The 7,497-nt window shown below is 43.9% G+C and overlaps 1 long non-coding RNA gene across 1 annotated transcript; it reads left to right on the forward strand.

The window, feature by feature from the left end:
• Positions 1-4,893: 4,893 nt before the first annotated feature.
• Positions 4,894-7,261, forward strand: LOC310848280. The gene is made up of 2 exons (XR_014566268.1): positions 4,894-5,040; positions 5,498-7,261. It is a non-coding gene; the product is annotated as an uncharacterized lncRNA (long non-coding RNA).
• Positions 7,262-7,497: the final 236 nt, after the last annotated feature.

Raw genomic sequence — 7,497 nt, forward strand, 5'->3', positions numbered from 1 at the left:
ACTATAAGGTTACTGTGATTTAAATACTGGCTCCTCTTGTCTTCAGTCCAATTCAGTCTTTTGCTGGGTCCTTTTCAACTGAATCCAGGTGAAACTACAAAGGAAGAAGACACTTAAAATGAGGTCCTGATGGTTCCTTTGCTGGAGCAAGGCACACTCCCCCTGCCCATCAGCTGCAGTACACCTTGCTCCAAGAGCACCAAGGGTTTTCTCTTGAAACCGCGGCTAAAATGGAGTCTTCCCTCGATTTTAATAGTGGATCCCATGCAAACTGCTTGGTGCTACTGGAGCAGCAAAGCTCCTTGCACTGCGGCTTCCAAGCACTCAGCTATCAATCCCCAGCTGCCTACCGGGCACTTGGGAACAGATTTGGATGATCATGACATCAGGTGACTGACAGGTGGTTTGCCCCATTCATCTGCCCAAGTTGTTCCACAAGGGTGGGGCCAGAAAAAGCTCCAACTCATGCAGCCAAAAAGGTTCTCCACCCCTGCTTGCCACCTACTTTACAAAGGATATTCCTCTATTTGAAGGTTGTTGGTGAGTAGGCCTCCATTTGAAGGGATTCTCTATGTCCAGTTTTAAAAATAAAGAACCAAAAGAAAGAGGAACAGGGGCCCTCAAATTACCTACCAGCACTTCACACCTGGACAGCAGACTGAGGAAGCATAGAGGTCACCTGTTCACAGTCTACTCCATTGTGCTGAAATGTAGTTCTACATTTGCACACACACACACACACACACACACACACACACACATATGCATATGCAAATATGAATTCCTTTTCTGGCAATGCTTTCCTTCTTCTATGCTGAAGCTAAACTGTTCACCCTAATAGCAGGGCTTTCTCACTGATGGCACCCACATGTTGAAATGTTCCTTGGGGTTCTATCTATTTATTTTTATTTGTAATAGTTCTAGAATGCCTTTAAGGGCAAAAGCCATATCAAGGCAACTTACACGTTAAATGTACAAAACAAGCACAATAAGCATATTTAATAAATGCCAAGCTAAACTAAAATAAAGAGCATCCAGACAGCCCAAAACAAAGCAATTCAAATACAGACTAAAATCAGTGGCATAGCAAGGTCAGGTGGTAACCAGCGCAGAAAATTTCTTGTCACACACCCCCACACACACACACATTGAAATTATTAAAAGAAGGAAAAATAAGATACAGTTGCAAGTGTTATTTTCAGGTTTATTTACTTAATATCATGAGCATAAGCACTTAAAACCTTTTTTCTGCAATGGGAATTTCTTATTTTAAAAACATACATTTTTGCCATTTTGTAACCCCCCTCAGTGATGATACCCGGGGCGACCCGTAACCACCACACATCCCTTCCTATGCTACTGACTAAAATTCAGCAGCCATCTCACAAAGCAAAGCACAATCTCAAGCAAAGGCCAGTGAGAGCCAGTAGGAAAGCTGGTCGGGTATAGGCTCAGTCCCTTTCCTTTGTGATCTCCAACCTAACTGCTCTAAGAGGTAGGCACATGATGATCTCCACATGCAGACAAGGCTAATATGGGTGAGGGTCCTTAATGTAAGTCAGGCCCAAGCTGTTTAAAGGTTTTAAGGTTAAAAATAAGCCTTTTAATTTGTGCTAATAAAGACCCAGGCATCCAGTGCAACTGGCGCAGGATATAGGATACATGTGATATGAGGCAACCTTTCAGCTCCCACCAGGGCTCAAGTGGCCACATTTTTTTACTAGCTGGATTTTCCAAGCCACTTTGAAGGCAGCCCTACACAGAATGCACTGCAATCATCTAACATGGGCTTCACTGCCAAGGAAAGATCAGACCTCTCTGGATAGGGATACACCTGATGTATCTGCCTGCCGAAACTACAGTGAAAATGCACAATAAATACATCCTTGAAAACGTCAAACTTACTTTGGTGGAAATCTGCATAAAATCTCTTCAATAAATCTCACCACAGGATTCCAATCCTCACAGGCTCTTGTCTGAAAAGTATATTTTATTTCACAAACAACTCTCGAGCATTGATTTCTGCCAGTAGCACTTCTGAATCTCTGTAGCCCGCAATATTTCTGTACGTGGAACTTCAAAGTCTGTAATATTGATTTGTATGGCACATCTCAATTGCCTAACAATGAAAATGCTATTTTTGACCAGCAAAAAATGAAGCTGCGTGATACACTTTGCTTTGCCCAACAGAATTCTGAAGCATTTTGGAGTTCATTTAACACAGAACATTTGATTTGCAAGAATTTTCTGTGGTGGTAGGGGAACATAAAGGAATAGTGAATGCTGACATCTGCGGTCACTCCTGCACTGTAGTCACAATAAATTTTGAAGAAAAGTCTCCCACCTTATCCCCTGCCCTTGGTTAAAGGTATAAAAAGTCTGCTAGAACTGAGAGGCCAATAATGTTATTTTTTTCTAACTTATTTAGAAACCAAATGTATCCCTTCACACCTGCTTTCTCCTTAATGAGTTGGCTATCGAAAAAACTTCAGATTAGCACCTGCCAGCTCCCTGCACTAATAGGAAGATTATTTTGTACCAGGAAAAAAAGTCACGATAACACTAAAAGAGAACACATTAGCACAAGCGGGAGACGACTCTGGGCCACTTCTCATGTTGCATTTCAAAGACACAGCTGTGTGTTAGTCCTGCATGTAATGTACACATTTGTAAATATAACTCAAAGAACACAGGACTATTGTTAAGCATCTCCAGAAAAGGAAACCTGGGATAACTTACCCTTGGCAGGGCCGGCTCAATACATTTTAACACTTGGGGTGAACCACAAGATGCAGCCCCCTTCCCCACTAGGAAAGAAGGGGTGAGTGAAGATCTACTGTCTGTTGCCTCCAGCTCCTAGCAGCACCACAATGCACAATAAGGGCTAGAATGTTGCTTTTGGGGACACCATCCCTATGTACCATTCGGGCTGATCTGAAGACCTGATTGTGACTGTGTACTATCCTCTGCGAAGAGGGTTCATGCTGAAGGTACCAAACCCTTCCAGAATTCAAATCAGGTTCCCAAGGTGTCTCATATCCACAAACAAAAAAGGCAGAGGGAAAAAGCCCTTGTGTTCTTTGGTGGCTAATCCACAGTTCACTCGCTCTGCCCGCCATCTTCCCAACTCTGACTGCAATATCCCTACCTGGTCACCTCTCACATCACTTAATGATCCATCTGCACCATGGTGCCTACAGTAAACTACTTAATTACCATAGCTAAGCAGGTGGCTTGTTAAATATTCATCAAATTTCATTTATTCATTACCATAGAAAGCACTCCTTTTGAAACCTGCCGCTTGTGCATGTGGCTATTTTGTGTAACCATGTGGTGCCATGGTTATTTTAGTACGTCCCATTCTGCTTGGCGATGCCGCCGTCTGTTCTATCCTTTGCAAACGTCTGCTACGATTCAGTCAAAGCCCATTTCTATTTCCGTCCGTGACTTTCGACAGCCGAATAGACCTAACGTGGCACGAGCCAACCTGGATCCTGCTGAATGCTTAGAAAGAGAGATTGGGCGGGGGGTGGAGGGTGCAAAGACAGTCTAACGGCAACAGCAGCAGGGTGCAAGTCTGCAGGATGAAGAAACGGTATTCTTCCCTTCCCTGGGAAACTGTCTCTTTTTCCCAGCAGTTTTTATTTTAATCATAGAGCTGTAGTGGGGGGAAGCAGTGAAAAGCTGGTGTGGGGCAGGGGGCAACAGCTGCAGCTTCCCCCTCCCATTCAAACATGCACTTTAAACTTCCCAGGCCTAGATTTCCATCAGTGTTGCTTTGTAGGGTAACTCTTCACAGAACTCTAGCCCAATGGTTGCCATCAATTTGATTTGAACTGATTTTATAATGAATTGATTTTAGAATGCTGTATTATTTTACTGTGGCTGCTCTGAGCTCGGCTTCGGCTGGGGAGGGCGGGATATAAATAAAATTTTATTATTAATATTATTATTTGGTCATAGCCCTCACATGTCAGTCTGCTGCCATGACATCTATCTCCAAATATAGTCCATACTATGGCATAGGACTGACTCCAAGAAATATATCAATGCATCCAGCACAGCCTATAATTACATACCTGGACAAAGGATTCAATTTTAGGTTTCAGAACAATCAAGGCAAGTTCAGTATTGTGTTTTTCAGGGGTGCCAACTTGAATAACACATTGGGGGGCAGGTAAGCCCCATCCCACAAAACTGATCACATGAAGCAGTGCACACACATCATTTGAATGGCAATGCCCATCACCTGGGGGAGGTGGCCCCCTCAAATATTTTACTGGGAGGCCAAAGCCCCCTTGGCCCCTAGGAGTTGGCTCCTATGGTGTTTATTTACTTTCCCTTTTATGTCCTGTAGATTGCTTTGAGGGTTTTGTGTTGTGAAGTGATTTATATCCATTAAATAAAGTTTGTTATGAATTTGTGGGTGCTAGACATTATTGGATCTAATAGATGTTAGAATTTAATTAAGGCTTGTGTGTGAAAACAGATTGCTAGACCTATGTGTGTATTTGAGCTGTACTAGATGCTTCTAACTCCCTGGTTTCCTTGGGAGGTATTAGCCTAGGAATGAGCCATTAAACCAAAACATGAAAACATTTAAAATAAAGGACTAAGTGTGAAAAGGCAATGACTTTTAAAATATCATTTTCCTTAACAGAAAAAGAAATGAGGTCTCCTTCACATTGTCAATCAGCTTTTGCTACACAATCACATTTCTGAAGGCAAACAAGCTAATTCAAAGCGAGGGCATTGCCCATTAGTTTCATTGTTTCAGTCATAATATCACATAGCCAATGTTGATTGGCTAAACTCAATGTTTCTAACAACAAATAAATAAGAAAATAACTATTATTATTAAGATTATTTTTAAGATTAATATTATATCCCACCTTTCTTCCAAGGAGCTTGAAGTGGCGTACATGGCTCTTCCCCTCCACAATTCTTCCTCACAACAACTCTGTGAGGTAAGTTAGACTGAGAAACAGACCCTGGTCTGGGAGGACAGGGCCCTGATTGACTCCAGCTACAAAGGCTGAGGTACTAAAGAGGCCAGAGACCATCTTGGCTGCGAGTCCTGGAAGACCTGCCTAGCAGGTCTTTTCCACCTAGCCTAGCAGTAAAAGGTAAAGGGACCCCTGACCATTAGGTCCAGTCATGACTGACTCCGGGGTTGCGGCCCTCATCTCGCTTTATTGGCCGAGGGAGCTGGCGTACAGCTTCCAGGTCATGTGGCCAGCATGTCTAAGCTGCTTCTGGTGAACCAGAGCAGCACATGGAAATGCCATTTACCTTCACGCCGGAGCAGTGCCTATTTATCTACTTGCACTTTGATGTGCTTTCAAACTGCTAGGTTGGCAGGAGCAGGGACCGAGCAATGGGAGCTCACTCCGTCTCGGGGATTTGAACCACCGACCTTCTGATCGGCAAGTCGTAGGCTCTGTAGTTTAACCCACAGCAGGGTGGAGCCTAATTGACTCCAGCTACAAAGGTTGAGGTACTGAAGAGGCCAGAGACCATCTTGGCTGTGAGTCCTGGAAGACCAGCTCCCTGCCTAGCAGGTCTTTCCACCTAGCCTAGCAGGGTGGACCCTAATTGACTCCAGCTACAAAAGCTGGGGCTGTTGAACAAACTCTTGGGGGGGTTTTGTTCGGAGGGAAGTTGTTGCTGTTATTTTTTTGTATCTTTATTTTAGATCTTGTTGCCATTTATGTGGAAACTATTTAGTTGGGTTGTGCATTTTTAATGTTTTATTTGTTTATGACTACTTGTGTTATGTGTTTTTTCATGTTGTAAACCACTTTGAGCATGGCTTGAATTGTGGGAAGGTGGCATACAAATAAAAGTATGTGTGTATGTTGCCCACTGAGCTTAATGGCTGAGTGGGATTTGATCTCCCAGGTCCTAGTCCAACACTCTAGCCACTACACCACACAGGCCATCTTTTCTTCTTTAAGTACCTTAATAGTACCGATCAAAGCTGTAAACAGATGAAAAAGGTACCAGGGAGGAAGGTACTGAAGGAAGAACATATGCAGGGCCATCTTACCCATAGGCACTAGGGGTGTTGGGCACCCGGGTGCCGGGCTCTCAGGGGTGCAAGGTCGAGAGTCCGGGGCCCAAGAGTTGAGTCCAGGGAAGAGCCCACCCATCGGTTGGAGTGCTGTGGTGGGCTCTTCGACTGCGGGCGGCTCTATACCGTGAGTTCGGGGGTGACTGAGCCAGCGAGATGCTGAGGCAGCTGGCCAGCTCCACCCTCCTGCGTGCCTGGGACTGGGCAACCTGGGGGGGCGGGCAGATCTTTGCACCCCAGCGCCGCATATGCTTAAGACAGCCCTGAGCATACGGCTACAGAAAGAGCATTTACATTGGGGTGGAACTAGCACAGGGCCACAGGAGTGAACATTTTAACTCCCTTTCATGCACCCCCTTACAACCTGGCAAAATAAGGGGCATAACTCACAACAAAGAAAGTGTCCACAAAATTCACATTCCACCCGTTTCAGCTCCATACTAATTCTCACACATGTATGTCTTGCTCCCAGTTATACTCCATTGGGGATTTGTGGTTCAAAGTGGTGTGAGTGACATTGCTCTCACACACATGTACTTTCCTCCTGAGTACACCAGACAAGCTCATGCGTGAATTATATAAGCAAGCCAAAGAAGAAATAGTCTTGACAGAAAGATTATAATGACATTCAGGAAGATTTCAGGAGGTCATGACATATTGCAAGGGGAAAGCTATTGCAATTATACAGAAATGTTGCAAAGCACTGAATGAATGACCACACTGTAGAATCGACTGAAATTGCAGATTTTGCACGTCTGCTAGGTATTTAGTAGCACTATTCTACTCTAATGCAATTATAAACATCGAACTGGACTCTGCCAGAATTCAGCAGCAGAAACCTTTTCCCTCTGCTATTTCTCCAGATTCCTGTTATAACTCAAAAATGAAAAGGTCAAGCTACCTACCTTCTCTTTATTACCCATGCTGTCTGGTTCTGTGAATGTTTACTCAGAAGTAAGTCCTGTTGATTTCAAGGGAGCTTATATCAAAATTGCATGCGCTTCACACTGAAGTTCACAATCCTTTTGCACACATTGTACAGTACTCTCGAAAGTTTCTCCTTCTCCCTATTTGTTTTCAAATAATCTTCTAGGAGGCGATATTGACAGGAGAAGCACACCTACTGTAGGCTGGTAACTAACTGCAGCTGCAGTTGTAATATTCTGTTAGGGTGTTTTTCGGGTACATTGAAAAATGCAAAGGTGGAGGCTATAAGTGGAGGCTATAAGTGGAGAACACCAATGCATTAAAAGGTAAGGCTGGAATCCTGGGCACAGTTATTTGGGCAAAAGACATCACTGAACCCAGCAGATGTTATCTCTGAGCAAACATGCATAAGACCAATGGACCTTAGTCTTACAGTGCTTTGTTCTGGGGGGATGCAGGGGGCACATACCACTGAACATTTTGTGAATGTAAGTTTG

The sequence above is a fragment of the Podarcis gaigeae genome, assembly GCF_964106915.1.
Source record: "Podarcis gaigeae genome assembly, chromosome: 7".
Taxonomy (NCBI): Eukaryota; Metazoa; Chordata; class Lepidosauria; order Squamata; family Lacertidae; genus Podarcis; species Podarcis gaigeae.